The 18,980-nt window shown below is 41.1% G+C and overlaps 1 protein-coding gene across 7 annotated transcripts in view; it reads left to right on the top strand.

Annotated features, from left to right (window-relative positions):
- Positions 1-18,980, top strand: part of KLF12 (Kruppel like factor 12) — a 436,995-nt gene that overhangs the window by 221,581 nt on the left and 196,434 nt on the right. The gene's annotated exons all lie outside the window — the stretch shown is intronic.

Genomic DNA, 18,980 nt, shown 5'->3' with positions numbered 1-18,980 from the left:
ACCAAAAAACAACTTCATGCAATAGTAGAAATCCCTCAGATTCTCCGCACTGCTTAAAGCATGTCTTCCCTACGGGGGAAAAATCCGTTCACTTAAAAACATAATGCTATCTCTTGGTCCTCCAGGCACATAACAGGAGTCCACAGGTTCGGAAGCTCCTCTTATCTTCATAACTTATGGGTGTGATCATCGAGGTCTAATATTTTTTCTGATCCTGCTTTTGTCCTGAGAGTACAGTATAGAAGACAGCTGAAATAACTTTGAGAGACATGGTACCCGGAAAGCTTACCTTATGGGTCTGCAATATTTGTGTTATTTAGTTTCTAGGGAAGGAACTTATAAAGTCCCTGAGTTACTTTAAAGGTTTTCAAGCTAAAAACTTCTAAGTTTATGTTAGGAGATAAGAGGCCAGATGAGAACAGTATTAATTAACAGATACTTGTAGTTCTTTAAGCACATATGTTTTCATTAGATTCTTGGAACATTTCAGTTGAGGAATTAAGTGGAAGAATGGGTATGTGTCCAACTGGCATCAAACCCCGGAATGTTCAGTCTTTTTTTTTTTTTTTTAAGATTTTATTTATTTATTTGACAGATCACAAATAGGCAGAGAGAGAGAGTGGGGTGAGGGGGTGGGTAAGCAGGCTTCCCGCTGAGCAGAGAACCGGATGGATGCTGGGCGCGATCCCAGGACCCTGAGATCATGACCTGAGCCGAAGGCAGAGGCTTAACCCACTGAGCCACCCAGGCACCCCTGGAATGTTCAGTCTTAATCATATTTTCTGATAGATGTGTGAGACAGGAGAACATATTAATGTGTAAGTATTCATAGCCTCTCTCTCTCTGTCTCTCTCTCTTTTTTAAATGCCAGCTTCTTTGTTGTCGTGGGTTGTTAACACGAATCTGGATCACAGGAGAGAGATGACTTTTTGAGGATGGTGGAAGGGGGTTGGGTAGAAGTGAAAAAGCAGGAAACCTAGCACACTCTGGTTTGTTCTGGAAAGGGCAGAGAGCTGTTGCTAAATGAGAGAATACTTTATTTTGAAAAAGTGTGTGGGGATAGAGGTAGGGAGATTGAGCCCAAGAGCCAAAAAATAGCTCTGACAAGTTTGGGTAGAGAGTTAAGAAGTTTGGTGGGCAGGAAGGGACAGATCTGCCAAGTGTTTCAGATTTTGAAAATGGGGAAAAGGGCATTTTAGAATGTAGGTTGTGCATTATAATCACATTTTAATTTTTCATCGAGAGACTTGACTAAACATCTGAATTATTTTTTGAACACTGGACTGGAATTTTCCTTGAATGACCCACTGCTACGCCTGGCCCATAAGGCAGCTCACCTCCACGTAGGTGTCAGCGTATTTTTAAAAATAAATGTGTCTGTGTGTGCACACACACACTCAGACTACATGTACGTGTATGTCTATAGTTATGCATATGTAATACAGATTGCATATTTATATATATAATGTGTACATAAAAGCAAATATAAATCTATGTGCACATATTTGCACATATGTATATTCATAGAAAGTATGTGTATTGTTATTTTATACATAAATAAATTTGTATGCACAAACACCAAATACTTCTCACATATTGGCAGTGCTATCTTGTTTAGAACAGGCTTTTTCCTCGACTTTTTTGTTTTGCTGAATTTGAAAGGGAAACGATGGCAGCAATGTGGTCCCTCGAAGGAGAATGGAGGATGTCCTGACAGTGAAATCCCTCAGTGGAATCTGGAGTAACTTCTGCTGCTGGCTGGGCTTCCTTCCTTGCCATATAGTGAGGAAATGTAGGGGAGAAAGATTTGTAAGAGGTACAGACTTAATGGGGACGCTCAGCGCTGTTATCTCTCAGAGAAGGGTTTAGAATCCAGGGATCTGCTAGAGTCTATTGGAGTGCAACCCTGAGGTACTAGAATACATCTCAGGTGAGGAATGAAAGCATTTGCTTTTCAACATTGCAGATCTTTAGGGAGTTATTTTACTTTTCATGGCACGTTGATTACAATGCCCAGAATCCTGGTTTACATTCAAATGCAGTACTAAAGATGAATTCATGACAGTATGGTGTATTATGTTAATGATGTAGCTAGAAATGTGAAGATGAGTAAAGCAAAACAATCAAATAAACATGATGGTTTGGCCCATTAGGGCAAGCTATAAAATGGTGTGTAGCCAATTTTAGTTTTAGAGAATTTTCAATGCGGAGGGAATTTAGTCTTTTTAAAAAATAGGTTTGTTTCGTCTCTAAGTACTCTGTTGTAGATTTAGGACTTAGAGAAAGACGGCTTTCTTCCCCGTATGGAGAAAAGCAGGGTTCGCAGAGAGATCAGACGTATGAGACCTTCTGGGCTGGTCAGTCTTAGGTCTTCCTAAGTGATCAGAATTCTGTCATGGGATCAGCAGATTTTCTGGGTTATTGATTCAATTTGTGAATGACCATTCTAGAAATGTTCATGGTACTTCTCAAGTCATTCTTTTTCTTTTTTTTTTTTTTTTTAAAGATTTTATTTATTTATTTGACAGAGAGAAATCACAAGCAGGCAGAGAGGCAAGCAGAGAGAGAAGCAGGGAAGCAGGCTCCCCGCTGAGCGGAGAACCCGATGTGGGGCTCGATCCCAGGACCCTGAGATCATGACCCGAGCCGAAGGCAGAGGCTTAACCCACTGAGCCACCCAGGCGCCCCTCAAGTCATTCTTTATTGAGGGGCTTTCTGTGTTAGAGTTCTTGAAGGAATGCCAGAACCTCATCGATGATTCCTCTGTGAACTGTGAGCGTTCCTAGAAGTGACCTTTTGACACCTGGAGGCCTCCTCTGACGTGGGCTGCACTGCTGGGGTAGCCCCGAGGACTTCCGTTGGCGCTCCCAAGCTTGGGGGAAGAGCTGCTTTAGGAGTCACTACCAGTAGTTTGACTAGTTAGCGTGTGGCATTTGCAGGGGTTCTCTGGAATCTGATCAGGTTTTCAGAAAGTCAAGTCAACCATCTATTCGGAGGTAATGGTATGTTTCAGATCTTCAGGACTTTGGCAGCACGACTCAAAATGGAGGAATTAAGAGTAAATCAAGCAGCATTAGAGAGTCTAAAAGGAAGGAGTGGGGTTTAGGGCGCATCAGTGGAGAGCCTTGGTAGCAATTAGGGTTCCCTTAACAATTGTGAGGTTCTGGCAGGAGAAATTCTGCGTCTAGGCAAACTCAGGATCAGGTGGTAGGGAATGAGTCCTTGTTGGATAATTCTTCCACTGGCCGACTTTCTTTTTCCTGGTTTTGATTGTTAAGTAGTTCTGTAAATGTTCTCTTTGTAGTGCGTAAAGTGCTCGAATCAGAACAAGCTTGAATCAAATGTAGTTACCATCCCAGAGTCTGTTTTGTATTTCTTTTGTTATCAAGTATTAAAATACACCTAAAATAGTCTTTGTACAGACTCCTGTACAGTACAGGGGCTGAGGTGAGAAAAGTGCCTAAAGTTGGTAGGCGTTTATGTAGTTCATCTACATCATAGAGGGGAGAATGGAATTTTTCTGGGAGCAATTTAAAAGAGAGAGCAGCAGAAATAGTTGTAGACCAAATGTAGACATTCCAGTGATGGAATTTCAAGGTGGAAACATATTGCCATGGAAACAAAAATTTGAGTAGAAGGAAGAAATATGAAGGATTGAGGAGGGAAGTCTATTTGGAAAAAATGAAGGAAGGAAAAATAAGTTTTCGGTTTAACTCATTTATAATTGTGTTTGCCAAGTCAGCATTCACATTTGGTCCTTTTCACTCAGTCTTATGAGGGAAATATGTATGTGTATATATATATACACACACACACGTATATTCTTAACTGGTGCCTAAATACTTCAAGATTAATGGCTTTTTAATTAGACTTAAGTTTTTTAACTAGATAAGCCTTTAAAGACTTAAAATGAGGGTCAGAAATGCTGCCTTTTTCATCTCTTGCTGTGCCTCGACAGTGGAGAAGCCCAGCATATGTTTTCTGATGAATATTTTTCATTCAGTTTCATTTAAAAAATGCCTTCTGAATACTTGTTGTGCGCCACATACTGTCCTGGGAGCTTCAGGGACACAAACCACATAATACGTCATCTCTTCCATGAAGAAAGTTCTCATTCGAGAAGGAGATTGCAGCAGAGTGATACTAGCTAACGTGTATTGATCACTTATTTGCTAGGGTTAGTGTTTTACTTATGTTATTTCACGTAATTCTTCTGGCAAAATTCAGTTAATTCTTCTGGTCGAAAGTTAGATGTTATCCTTTCCTTCTTTAAAGAAACCGAATGTGAAGAAAAAGACACAAACCAGTCATTGCGATAACTACATGTTAATGGCAGAGGCCACCTCAGTGCACAGTATAAACCAAAAGTCAGGATCTTGACTCCCTTTTTTTTTTTTTTTTTAAGATTTTATTTATTTATTTGATAGAGAGATCACAAGTAGGCAGAGAGGCAAGCAGAGAGAGAGGGGGAAGCAGGCTCCCCACTGAACAGAGAGCCTGATGCGGGGCTCGATCCCAAGACCCTGGGACCATGACCTGAGCCAAAGGCAGAGGCTTTGAGCCATCCAGGCGCCCCCACACTCTTGGCTCTTAAGTGTACCTCAGTGTTGCCCTCATACATGTGTGTGATGAGCGGTACTGGCAAGTACAAAAATACGAGTGTTTAAAAATAATAAGAGATTTCTGAACATGGAGGGATTCGATATGTTTTAGAAGATCTGGACCTGGACTAGCTCCAGAATGGTGATAAGTCACACAGATCCTGTGAGGGTCAACACAGGCACAAGAGGAGTTCTGAGCTGATGAAATAGCACCGGGGAAGGTGTCGAGATTTATTAGCATGTTAAGGGGCCATGTCTGCTTAAGAATGCTATATATCAGCTGTTTTCATAGCACTACGAAAATGAAGGGTTTGGTTTTTTGCTTGTTTGTTTAAGGCAGGACCAATCAGGTACGTGGTAGCAACCTGTGCCCAACTCTGGATGGTCTATTTCTGGGGATGCTTATTCGAATTTGGACAGTAGTCAGTTGCAGAGTTTTATTTAAAGACGTGACCATTGTTTGACTCAGTTGGGGGCAGGAGGAGTCCAGGGACGACCAGTATACATGTTCCTACCTTCAGAAGAATTGCTGACAATATTTTATTGCTCTGAAAATGCGGGTTTTTTTTTACCTGTTAATTCGGGACAGATGAAGTTAACAGTCAAATAAAAACAATCACATTATCAGGAGATCTCAAAGCCAGTCCCTGTACCTACAGCTTAGCATACCGATAGCAAGATGCAGGGATCCTATTACTTTATCTTCCATTTCTTTGCTATTAATATACTAATTTATATGACCACAGCTTGTCACTAAATCTTCTGCTTCATCACCCCTCATATCAACGTTAAATGACAGTACTTAAGACTTCAGTTGTAAAATATCTGGCATATTCTAGCTAATCCTTCATAATACTTCCTAAATGATTCATATTTAAATATTATGATTCTATTTTATAAACAGAATAGGAAGCAAAGACAATTAATGTCATTCTCGATTTTTAAAAAAAAAAAATTTTTTTTTCTTTGACTGGGGGATGTTGAAGGGTAGACTCTCACAGAGGAGACAGTCTCCTGCAGCTCTTCTGCTGTAGCCAGATGGAGATTTTGACTAGACGTTGGACAGCTCTGGTCCTTGTGGTCCGTGCCAGTTCTGAAATCCAATAACTCTGTAGTTATTGTAACTACAGTTACAATAGTTGTAGTAACAACTCTGGGTTGTTATTTGTATGGTAATTTTAGCCATTAGGTTAAATCATTAACTTTTTAAAGCCCTTTTTGTGTAGGTAACAGATCTCTCCCAAAGTAGAATCTGTTTATTTGCCTGTTTCACTCAGGATTTATCTTTCTTAATTATGGCAGTTAGATTATTCCAAACATCACCTAAAAATCTGTGTAGATCAACGAGAACAGATAAAACTGTAACACCCTATGCTTTAGGCCTTTCTAGGCAGGAAGACAGAGAACACTACAAACTTCAAATTATCTGTAAGTAGAAAGGTAGATGCCAATTTTTAGAAAAGATATTTCTTCAGTTACCTTCAAGCCTTTGTGGAGAACTGGGGTTTTGGAAAAATTATACAGAAAAGAGATGTAACTGAAATAAAACTCACCCCTCAAAAGGGAAAATCTGTGCTAAATTCAAATATATTTATAAAGAGGCCTGAGTAGATCAGATGCCGACAGCAGGGAAAGGATTTGAAATGTGTGTGTGTGGCCCATGCAAGCAGTCTTGGGAAGGCAGCACGTCCGGGGAAGAGCAGGAGGCTGAATGTTGGCCCCCATGTCTGCGTCCTGCAGCTTGTGCCAGATGCCGTGTTATCTGCAAAAAGGAACTCTGTAGATGTGATCATTCTGAGGATCTTGAGATGGGGAGGTGATCCTGGATTATCTGGATGAGCCCTAAGTGAAATCACAAGTGCCTTTCCAAGAGGGACGCAGGATAGGATTTCACTGCAGAGAAGACAGGGTGAGGACATGGAACAGGTTTGGAGCAGAGATGGGAGTGATGTGGCCACAAGCGAAGGAATGCCAGTAGCCCCCCAAAGCTGGAAGAGAGTAAGAATAGATTCTCTCCAGGAGCCTCCCAGAAGGGGCCATCTCTGCTGACACCTTGATTTCAACCATACATGACTTATTTGGACTTCTGGCTTCCAGAACTATTAGAGAATATAAATTTCTGTTGTTTTAAGCCATTGCAATTCTGGTGATGTGTTATCACATCCAAAGGAAACTAATACAGGGCCTCTGGGTGACTCAGTTGGTTAAGCAACCTTTGACTTAGGTCATGATCCTGGAGTCCCAGGATCGAGTCCAACCATCGGGCTCCCAGCTCCACGGGGAGTCTGCTTCTCCCTCTGGCCTTCTCCCCTCTCATGCTCTTTCACTGTCTCTCTCTCAAATAAATAAAAAAAAAATCTTTTAAAAAATAAAAAAAGGGAAACTAATACAGAGGATAAAATTGGAAATTTACTGTTGGAAACTCTCTTGTGAAAGCATAAGGATGAAAGAGGAGAATTTATGACCTAAAGATCTAAAAGGTCTAAAATAAATGGAAAACACCAAGCTCTGCGGCCCGTCATACTCCACAAACCATATATGAGTGAGGCTACGTTTTTTCTACACTAACAGAAGAGGGCACTCTTCACCTCACAATTGAATTAACCACTCCAACCGATCATCACCCTTGCTCATAAAACGCAGCGGTAAGCAGGCTTCAGAACTATTTTAAGAAGAAACAAAATGGGCGTTCAAAATCTGTCAGCCGATGAAAATTCCCCTCACAGTGCCAGCCATAAAGCAGGAGAAGACTATAGCAACACTACAAACAATTACTTGGGACTGGGGAAGGGGAGAGGGGAACACTCTTATTATTATTATTTTTTTAAGGTTTTATTTATTTATTTGACAGAGATCACAAGTAGGCAGAGAGGCGGGTGGAGGTGGGGGAAGCAGGCCCCCTGCTGAGCAGGGAGCGCGGTGTGGGGCTCGATCCCAGGACTCTGAGATCATGACCTGAACTGAAGGCAGAGGCTTAGCCCACTGAGCCACCCAGGTGCCCCAAGGGGAACACTCTTGAGGCACAGTTTTAAAATTTAAGAACAGAAATGGACGAAAACAGGAAGAAGAGAAATATAATTTAATTGAAGTTGAGAAGGAAATGGGAAAAGTAAGTAAAATTAGAAGCAGTAAAGACTAAATTCTAAGGTGTTCAAGGGGGAGCAGATTCAGGAGCGTCGAAGAGATGTAGGCACATAAGAGAAAAAAAGAAAATATGATGAGGGTAAAAGTGGTCTTGCAGAAAGTTGTTGAAATAAAAGCTAGGCAAAAAAGATCTAGTTTATGGCTGTATGTTTTTCTTCTTGGAGAAGAAGAGTGAATCTAGAAACACTTTCTTGAATTAGAAGACCTGCAGGTTCCTGTTGGAAGGAGTTTCCACGTGCCAGAGGGATGACAGTTCTGTCCTGGTGATGATGGAAGGAAGGGATTCTCACGTTTTTTTTCTTAGACTCAAAATGGTTCCTCCACGGGCAAGCCTGCTAATTAACAGGACAGCCTAAAGCTGAATGGAATACAGACCATGATTTACAGGCAATGATTGAAATTATGGCAAACCTAAAAGACAGCCCAAGTTCCTGGGGCTAGGCTCTGGCTCCCAAGTGTTGCATCAGTGGGCTTTTCCTAGAATTATACCTAGGGGTGTTCCCAAAGGAAACCCCAACATTATTTGCTTAATTCTAAGTTGACGATTAGGTGATGCGTAGGGATGAGGCAGCGTGAAGAAAGGAGAGACAGGAGTAGTTCAGCTGTGCCATGAGTACTGGGGGCCTGGCATGAAGTTTGGTTCCGGGTGTACAAGGATGAGAAACAGTCACGGAGGTTGAAGGGCTTGCAGTCTGGTGGAGAAGAAGGTCGTGTGTCACCAACATGTGTGTTGTGCTCGGGGGAAAATGGAAGGTCAGCACAAAGCCCAGCCTGCAAGGAGGTGAAGGTCAGTTACATGGAGATGATTAACAGGAGAGGTGCGTTTTGAAAGATCAGTTAAAGAAGTGAAGAAGTGGGGTAAGGATATTCAAGAGAGGGAGAGAGAACATTACAAAGAGGAGGAGGCACCGGGCTTCATGCTGCGAGTGAGGGCAGGGTAGTAACTGGGCACCATAGGAGGAAATTCAGACAATGAAGGGGAGAGAAAAGATGAAGAGTTAAGATGGAAAGGTGGTGCAGGAGTTAAGATATGGACTAGCTTTCTCCAGGGCTGCCTTCATAGATGATCACACACTTTGTGTCTTGAAACAACAGGTATTTGGCTAGCTGGAGGCTAGAAGTCCAAAATTAGAAGGGCTGGCAGGGCCGTGTTCCCTCTGAAACTTACACGGGAAAATCCTTCCTTGCCTCTTTTAGCTTCTGGTGTTTGCCAGCAGTCCTTGGCGTTCCTTGGCTGTTAGAGGTATGACTTCAATCCCTGTCTCCGTTTTCTCCTTTTGTATTTCTGTCTGTGTCTCTTTTTCTCTTTTAAGGATTCCAGTCATGCTGGGTTAAAGGGCCTGCCCTACTCTAGTATGGACCTCATCTTAACTGACTACATCTGAAAAGACCCTGTTTCCAAATAAGGCCACCATGGGAGGCACTGAGGTATTAAGGATTTCAGCAAATCCTTTTGGGGGACGCAACTGAAGCCAAAAGAAGATCCATAAAGGAGTGTTTAAGTTTGAATTTTCTCTTGGGATTTGCTTAAAGGAAAACCACTCGGTGGGAACTACCCTTGTGGGCTGATAAGCCATAGTGAATCTTTAATGACATATGGAAGATAAATGAGCAAACTTCAACATAATGAACTGAGAAAAAGAACACTAAACATTAATAGCCTTAGAAGCCCTTGTTAATTAAATAATTACTATCATATTTCTGAGTTGTTATTTTAGAAACTACGTTTAGGGAGCTATTGTGAAGGAACAGGAAATAGTTAGGACTTCAGCAGGGCCTTACCTGAGGTAAAAAAACAACACCCTGGACACATCCTACCTGAAATAGTTGCCCCTCCTAAACATAGGAAAGAAATAGAAGCTTTGGAGCAAACCACAGGGCCTCTGACTTATAACACAGAGTTTCATCTGTAAGCTTTTATTTGTTTTGAAATAAGAGAGTCCTAGAATGAAAGCATGAACACACAGCATGAACACACACATTTCTGTGGTTCAGAACATAGGGAGGGCAAGTTTTGGTAGAGTGTTTGTACTGTTTCTCATTATCTGAATATTTCCTCATTTCTGTAATTCCTGATGTATTTATTACATTCTAGGTACATTTTAAAACATGAATTTTTTTTAAAAAGCCAATTTTTCAATTAGAATAAATGAATGAACACCTTCCCCATTATCGAAATTCGTTACATATGCACTTTTTCAAGAACATTTCTGTGAACGAAAAACCAGTCTTTTGTGTTTCTCTGTTGCTGACTGTAGGAGTGGTGTGTTTGCCTGTCAGTCATCTGCTGGGTGCATGGGCAGTATCGAGGCCCTGAATTGCATTAAATCACGTTTTCAAAGATCATCTTGCGAGTTCACTGAATTTATATTATTAGACTGGAGCCATTGCTTCTTAACATCTTAACCTTATGAACAAATTTGAAATTGCTTGTTAATGTAACCTTCCCGTTTAATAAGCTGAGACTAAAAAAAAAAATTCTCATCAGGTGCCACCATTACCTTATCACCTTATCTCTCTTTTTTTTTAAAAGATTTTATTTATTTATTTGACAGAGAGAGACCACAAGTAGGCAGAGAGGCAGGCAGAGAGAGAGAGAGAGAGAGAGAGAGAGGGAAGCAGGCTCCCTGCTGAGCAGAGAGCCCAATGCGGGGCTCGATCCCAGGACCCTGAGATCATGACCTGAACCGAAGGCAGAGGCTTAACCCACTGAGCCACCCAGGTGCCCCACACTTGTGTTTTGATTACAGAATTGTGCCCAATATATTTAGACACTTGTCTACTAGTAAAAGGCGAAAGATTTATATGATCTGAAGAGAAACCAGAGTATTGACATTTGTCTGTTAGAACACATGAACTAAAAGGCAGGATTCTATCTGCTTTGGGTCCTATCCAATGTTCTACCTCTCTATAAGGGCAAATGCATGGATTCCAAAAACTGTAGAGTATTTCGATTGTTGTCAGTCCCTGACCATCGTTTCTGAAGAACAGTACTAATAGATTGTGTTGATGGGGCATGCTCGGAAACTGGGCGGGGTGGAGGAGACCTAGTTCAAATGGGGAATTAAATGCCTGGGAATTTCATACTAGTCCTACACGTAACTAGTGGCACTTCTGGGAGCTCCCAATTACGCTTTTGTGATTGGGGCTGAACACTGCTGTTTTCCTCACCTTGCCGAGCCATTGGATACATCCAAAGAAAACTTGAAATCTTTCAACTTAAAAATTTATCAATTACAAAGACTGGGGGCGCCTGGGTGGCTCAGTGGATTAAGCCGCTGCCTTCAGCTCGGGTCATGATCTCAGGGTCCTGGGATCGAGCCCCGCATCGGGCTCTCTGCTCCGCAGGGAGCCTGCTTCCTCCTCTCTCTCTGCCTGCCTCTCTGCCTATTTGTGATCTCTCTCTCTGTCAAATGAATAAATAAAAAAAAAATTAAAAAAAATTATAAAGACTGTACAGGTATAGGGTGACGCTATACAGAATAAACTGATGGAAAAGATTCTTGGAATAGTAGATCCATGAAATAGCAGAAGACTTGGATTTCAGCAAGCCTTTTAAGAAAATCATAAAGGAAACTTCCTTTGGCTCATTTTAAGATAGGAAAATGGAGACTGAAAAAGAGTAACTGATGAATGCCGGGCTGGATATCACAACTCTTCAAAATGTCTTTGACTTTGTGCTGGAAATGCTACGTCTGTCGTATTAGGGCCGCACACTTGACTTTGGGAAAGTGGAATCTCTTCAGATGGAAGTGGCCAGGAAGGTGAGGAATTTGAAAATCATCCCATATAAACACACCTGGGGTAACAGTGTATTTAGCTCACAGGGAAGCAGGCATATGAGGAGATTCAACAGCTTTATATATTTTTAAAGGATTATTATACATTTATTTCATGCATATTTCATTATATTTAGTTCAGAAAGCAGTATTAGTTCAAACTTTGGATGTTATGGGAAGTCAAGTTTGGTATATATGAGGAAGCAAAAACCTAGTAACAAGTAGAATTGCTTCAAAAATGAGATACTCTTTCTGACAGATACGGTGTGCTCTGCCGCTGATGGTGGGAACAGAGGTTAGCCGAACACGGTACAAATTTTACTTGGGATTCATTGGTCTGGGAAGGTTGGAGGTGATCTTTAAGTTTAACTCCCAAAGATGATGTAATTCCATGCAAGGTCTCACATGTAAATCCTGGGTCTCCTGAGCAAGGGCTTACAACTGGCCCGTTTTCCCTTGCACTGTGAGCTCTGTAGGAGTAAGCTCTGTGTGCTCTGGTGCTGTGGTGATGGCCGGAGTGCTAGCACCAACCGCTGTGCCTCTGTTGGCCATTCATTCATTTGTGCATTCAGTGAATGTTTTGTTATGCTTCTGCTATGTCCCAGACATTGTTTTAGGGAGTGGGGGATAAAACATTAATGCAAATAGTCAGTCATGCGCTTAATTTTTTGGGGGACTGAGGCAGACAGTAGAGAGGTCAGCAACTAAATATTTGTCAGATGGTGTGTGCTATAAAGAAAAATGAAAACACAGTGGGGCGCCTGGGTGGCTCAGTCGGTTGAGCGTCTGCCTTTGCCTCAGGTCGTGATCCCAGGGTCTAGGTTTGGAGCCCCACATCCCACTCCCTGTGCAGCAGGAGCCTGCTTCTGCCTCTGCCTACCACTCTCCCTCCTTGTTCTCTCTCTTTGCCAAATAAATGAAAAAGAAAAATATTTTTTTAAAAAAATGAAAACACTGAAGGGGATTAAAGATTGATCCAAAGGGTTGATAGAAGATGCAGAGGCCTTTTTAGTAAGGAAGTATTGCTCAAAGACCTGAAAGGTATGTGTGGAGTAAGCCACACAGATGTCTAGAGGACCACCACTCCAGGCACGTGGGTAGCTAGTACAAAGGTTTAAAGGAGGAGTAAACACAGAGCAGTGAAGAGGTATGGTAAAGAGATCATTGTGTCCAAGGCAGAAAAGCCAGGGCGAGAGAGGTGTGGGAGGGGGTGTGGCTAGAGAGGTTGGTGGTTGCGAGGAGAAAGGGAGGGGCCGGGTACTGTGGGTCCTTGTCATCACTTTGACTTTCTTTCCTTGGGGAAGCTTGGAATGCAGAACTCTTGTTCAGAGGGGAGAAGGAGGCATTGAATGACCAGCGAAGTATAAATGAAAAAAAGCCTCGGAGTGGTGAGGAGGAACGGGACTAATGTGGGTGTTGCCATTCAGCCCCTGGATGCCCTTCCCCACCTTTCTCTGGGTCTCGACTGTTACTCATTGTAGGATCAAAATAGGTGACCTAGAAAGATCTTTGTGTTATTTAAATTCCTTATTTGATGTCATTGATGTTACATTTTGAATTAAAAAGCCTGTAGAAACTGAGGAGAGTGGGGAAATCCAAGTTGGAGCATGGTAAGTTTCATGAAAGAAAGTGGGTGTGAGGTGGGCTTTAAAATGGGGCAGATGTTAGATGAGCCAAAAGAAGAGGATGGGAAATGATAGTTCAGATCGGGAGAGAGGCAGAGTAGGCACTGAGCTGGAGGCACCTGCAGAGGCTGCTCCGGTGAGGGTAGAACGAAGCCTCTAGAAGAATTGTATGTAGGTGTAAATGTGAACGGATTATTGAACAATAAGCAGAAGATGAATATGTTCTAATGAGAAGAGAGCCATCAAGTATCCCACAGTCAGAGCTAAGAGACTGATGTAACTGTTTAAGAAAATGATACAGATTTGGCTTCCAGTGAGAAACGTATCATTTCAAACCAACAGCATCCTTGATAAATTCCATTTGTGGCGTGTGGGTGGGGATTAAGTAGTGGAGAATCTCCGAAGTCTGTGCCTCCTCCGTCCCATTTACCTAAAGAGAACAAATGCCCCAGAATCAGAGCTGAGAACTGGAATGACGAGTGCTCTGGAGGCAAGTGTGTAGGAACTCTGCAGTCTGTATCAAGATTTGGGCAAACAGTGCAGAGGAAGGTTCTCAACCTGAGATACTCACATGAAATTGGGACATTTGAGACGGGCTGAAATGTTTTCAGGTCATGTCAGCGGTGCCCTGACTCTCAGCAGAAATAGGCAAAAGTCTTCTCTCAGGCGTCCCCAGTAGAGGTTTCAGGATTTGAATGGGCTAAGATCAAGCAGGCCAGAATCATTTCTCACCAATTTTTCTTGGGGAGTCAAGCCATCTTGAATGAGTGTTAGCTGAAATAGCAACACTGAACATTTGGATATAGAAGGAATTCAGGTGATGGAGTGATTCCATATATAAAGTGGAATGGCTGTGTATACATGTTTAAAGAAATAAAAGATGAACCGTAAAAGTGAACAAGTAACAAACAGCTGTTGAGAAAGACCAGGAAGATCTGGAAAAACAACCAAGTAGAACCTCTAAAAATGGAAAACACTGTTGAAATAAAATATGGAATAGAGTGGTTAAGAAGCAAATAAAGTCAGAACTGAAGAGGGAATTGGTGAATGGAAGGATATTTTTAAGAATTACAAATACAGAGAGAAAAGGAAATAGAAATGTAAAATAGTGGTTGAATGTACTTGTTTTCAGACTTTGCAAAAGGAAGAAAACAGAGAGAATGAAGGTGAGCCAATACTTGAAAACATGTTGGCTGAGAATTTTTAGAGCTGGTAAAACACCTCAACTTAAAGATTCAGGTTGTACCAAGTATCCCACGTAGGATAAATGAAAATGTGAATATGGCAGTATTTGTCAAAAAAAAAATCTATCCTTTTTTTGGTGCGCTTGGGTGGCTCACTGGTTTAAGCCTCTGTCTTAGGCTCAGGTCATGATCCCAGGGTCCTGGGATCGAGCCCCACATCAGGCTCTCTGCTCAGTGAGGAGCCTGCTTCCCCCTCTCTCTCTGCCCGCCTCTCCACCTGCTTGTGATGGCTCTCTCTCTGTGTCAAATAAAAAAAAATCTTTAAAAATTAAAAAAAAAAATCTATCCTTTTTTTTTTTGTGAAAACATTTTGGGACTAAAGAACTGGAATTGGTGACAGCAGCTGAGAGTTTGGTTTTTGTAATTACTAGTGTAATAAGGTGACTTGAATTAATGGTATAACATAATGATGAAGATTCAGTCAATATCCACTTTGAGTCAAATTCCAATTCATTAAAGAAATGATCTGATATCAAGGTACAAGACCAACTCAAACAGGGACCTTTATTCTGGATTTTATGATTGGAACAATTGAATTTTAAAAAGCTAGGAAGGTGAGATGAAATAACTGGGGGGAAATAGAGATGCTTCATTTTAGATAAATCTAGTTTGGGGTAGTGGTGGTGGCGCCATATTGAAAATTTCATGAGGAGAAAGCATCTTTATAAACATTTACAATTTTACTGACATTTAGTCTGAAGAAAAATGTATTAAACCTACAAGGTTTGTTTTATTATATATCCAGAGTTTGAGATACTACTTTTAGTGGAGCATTCCTTAGTGTTCTCTGCTTTTCTGTAGGTTTTGCAATGATAAAATGAAAAGGGGACAATACAATGTAAGTTCAGTTACTAAATTAATGGGTAATTAAATCTCTGGAATTAGAATTTCCTTTTCAATATAATTTAACAAGGACAAGATTACAGGAACTAATACTTAGAGAAATTCTTGGACTTGGGCACAGATACTTTGGTTCTACTCTGCACTGTGTATTTCTGAAGTTGTACTGTTAGCTACCTAGCTTACTAATTGACCAATGGAACAAATTCACTATGATAGCAAGATATTTCAACAGAACCTCATGAAAATTAAAAAAGGCTTAGTGCTGCCTCACATTTTAGCTAGGCCAAAAACAAAACAAAAGCTTTTACTTGGAAAATAAAACGATTATTTGGAAGTGAGAGGTGATTGAATAATGGAATTATGGTTAATAACAGGTTAAATGTGAGTAATGATTGGGTTCCTTCTAAAGGGAGGAAAAAAAACCCTTCAGTGTCTCTAAAATTGTATGTGACTTTTTCGTTTATAATATTTCATCAAGTATGCCTTAGAAACAGGCTTGCAACCTCTGTGTAATAGGTCTCATGTAGCCATACAAATAAAACAGACAGGCAAATTAAATTTGATCAACATTTCAGAAATCTATGAAATTCAAATTAATGTCACTTTTGTGATGCATAATGGTTTTTTGCTGAATGTGAATTGCTGTCAGCAAGTATGGCTCCATACTGCTAAACTTCAAGGTCTTTTTAAAGATTGATTGATTGATAGTTTGATTTGAGAGAAGGAGAGAGAGCGTGTGTGCACAGAGGGGAGCAGGGGGGTGCAGAGGAAGAGAGAGAATCTTAAGCAGACTTCCTACTGAGAAGAACCTGCCACGGGGTTCCATCTGAGGACCCCAAGATCATCACCTGAGTCAAAAATCAAGAGTCGGATGCCCAAATGACTGAACCACCCAGGTGCCCCCGGCACAGGCTTTTTGAGTCTGACAGTCCTGGGCCACCGAATTCTACATATTTCTTTTAGGCTTCTCAATTTGAACTAGTAGGAAACCATCATTACGGCTCCCAGGGCCACCATTTGACCTTTGCTTGACTCATAGACATCGCTGTTGTTTACCTCCCTTCCTCTCCCACTGATGGGATATTAAAATTATATCTCAGTGTGTTGCTAGTACCATAGAAAATAAAGGTACAAACTCAGACACTGAAATCACACTACAGCCCTGTAATAAATAATCCAGAATATAGTGACAGTAATTTTTATGATCATCATTGAAATGAAGTGACAAAATTTTCTCAGAGGTAGTTAGGATTTCTGACATTATATCCTTTGGCCTCTTTGGACCTAAAATTCACAGTGAGCTAACGGAATGAAAATTAAACAAACTGAGTGAGTAATAAGAAAAATACAAATGAGAAATCCTCGTTCCGTCACTTAACTGAGGTTGATAAAGTTAGGTAGTATCTTATTCTATACTCTCAATGGAAACTGCATTTGCTATATTGTATACTGAAAAATCCGAGGGAACAGAAAGCTTTGGAGATGGTTACATAAATTAACTTGGACATCCCAGAAAACAAATGTTACATTTGTGCTAGGCCCAACTATAAGACTGGGTATTATTAATGATCCTTAACAGCTATAATTAACATGTAGAACCTTTTTTTTTTTTTAAATATTTTATTTATTTGACAGAGAGAAATCACAAGTAGGCAGAGAGGCAGGCAGAGAGAGAGGAGGAAGCAGGCTCCCCGCGGAGCAGAGAGCCCGATGTGGGGCTCGATCCCAGGACCCTGGGATCATGACCTGAGCCGAAGGCAGAGGCTTTAACCCACTGAGCCACCCAGGCGCCCCAACATGTAGAACCTTTAACCATGTCTGACATTTTTTCCCAAAGTCCGTGTTTGAGAATACTTGGTTTATTTCTGATCTATTAAGTCTGCATTTCTAGTGTTCTCTTTGCCCTTAACTGCTGTCCAGACATTTGAAGGTTATTGATTGTGTTGTAATTGTCATTAGAAAATATCTGGTTATTGTCCTTCTTGATGTTGACAACTTTGTTGTATTCACTAGTGTATCTTTAGTTTGATTTTGTTACGTGCTGGGTCCAAGAGCGGTGGAAGATTTTGAAACTTCTGAGGCATTAACTTTTCCACATACCCATTTGTTAAAATTCAGTTGATCTACGCATGTGTGTGTAGAATTGTGTGACTTGAAATATGGGTAGCGAAACTTTGAAAAAATGATTACATAGTCCTATTCTTGAATTTGGCTTGAGATGCAAACCCTGTTCTTCTTCGTAATAACATGAATATCCTAGAAAGATGGCCAGATTTTGATCCCTTTAGTAGACTTTCAAGTATCATGTCAAATTTATCATTCCCTTTTATTTTCCTTGTACTGCTCTGCTTAGAGGCTTATCGTGTATTTGTGGAATGCCATAATTAATACGACTTCAGTCTCTGTGGTTAATTTTAGTGGTTATTGCCCATCTCTTGATGTGAGGATCACTTCATCACTGTCTCAGCGTGTTCTGGCACACTCAGATGCCACACACAGACAGCATCTCTCTCTCTTTTTTTTAAATGGTATTGCTTTAAAAATTAATATAGCAATTAGGCACTGGCCAAGTGAGAGGCTATCTTCTTTTAAGATCATGTTACATAAAAACTCTTGTTAGTACAGATGAAAAAGCATAAGGTCTTGATTTGTGGGCCAACTTTTTTGTTAAAAAAAATTGTAGAGATAATTTTGCAGTGGCACAGGCTGAGGAGCTGATCTGAATAAGGCAGCTGTATCCTGTTAGGATCAACGAGTGAAGACTGTACAGATGGATGCCTTAGTGGTTCTCCAAAAGAAATGACACGAACGGGCGCCTGGGTGGCTCAGTGGGTTAAGCTGCTGCCTTCAGCTCAGGTCATGGTCCCAGGGTCCTGGGATGGAGTCCCACATCGGGCTCTCTGCTCAGCGGAGAGCCTGCTTCCCTTCCTCTCTCTCTGCCTGCCTCTCTTGTGATTTCTCTCTGTCAAATAAATAAATAAAATCTTTTAAAAAAAAGAAAAAAAAGAAATGACATGAACGACAGCGACAACAGAAACTCAGGATCATATTGCTGGAGCACACTTGTTTTTCGGTTGCTCCTTGTGTAAGACTGGCACCAATCCTAGTGATATCTTCTCACTGAAGGTAGTGTAGGGCGATTGATGGATTGGGTCTTTGGTACTTGTGCAGTAAGGAATTACCTGTGAGAAATAACATTAAAAGGAGAGGAGGAATCTTTAATGTTTTTGATTTAGCGGTGAATCATTACCGTGTGCTGACAAAGTTTCTTCATTGTGTGGAGAACATTTTAGAATGAAATGTGTGGCTATCATGCTAAATAAAGTAACACCTAAAGGAATACCATAATGAAATCTGGAGAGAACACAGGCTGTAGAGTTAGAATTATTTTTACTCCCTGGCAGCCCTGTGATCACGTCTGTGAACTTGGGCAATCACTTAATCTTCCTGAGCTTTGGTATCCGCTTCTGTCAAAATGGAAGGATACTCCGCTTCTACTTCCTCCCCTGGTTGTATTTTAGAAGTAATTGGGAGAACGAATGTCAGAGGCCCTGTTATAATGCCTGAGAATCTTAAATTAGACAACTTAGGTGTGGGAAGTGACTAAGAAACACCTTGCCTCCCTCAGAGTAGTTCAGCATTAAAATTTTACATATTTCCCCCCTCCCCCCACTGAGTTTAAATCTGTAACCCTTCTAATGCTCTTCCCCATTCCTTCCCTCCTTACCTGCGCCCTGACATAAC

Source organism: Meles meles, chromosome 14, assembly GCF_922984935.1.
Source record: "Meles meles chromosome 14, mMelMel3.1 paternal haplotype, whole genome shotgun sequence".
NCBI lineage: Eukaryota > Metazoa > Chordata > Mammalia > Carnivora > Mustelidae > Meles > Meles meles.
Note: the sequence above shows the minus strand (reverse complement) of the source record. Positions and strands in the feature narration are given on the sequence as shown.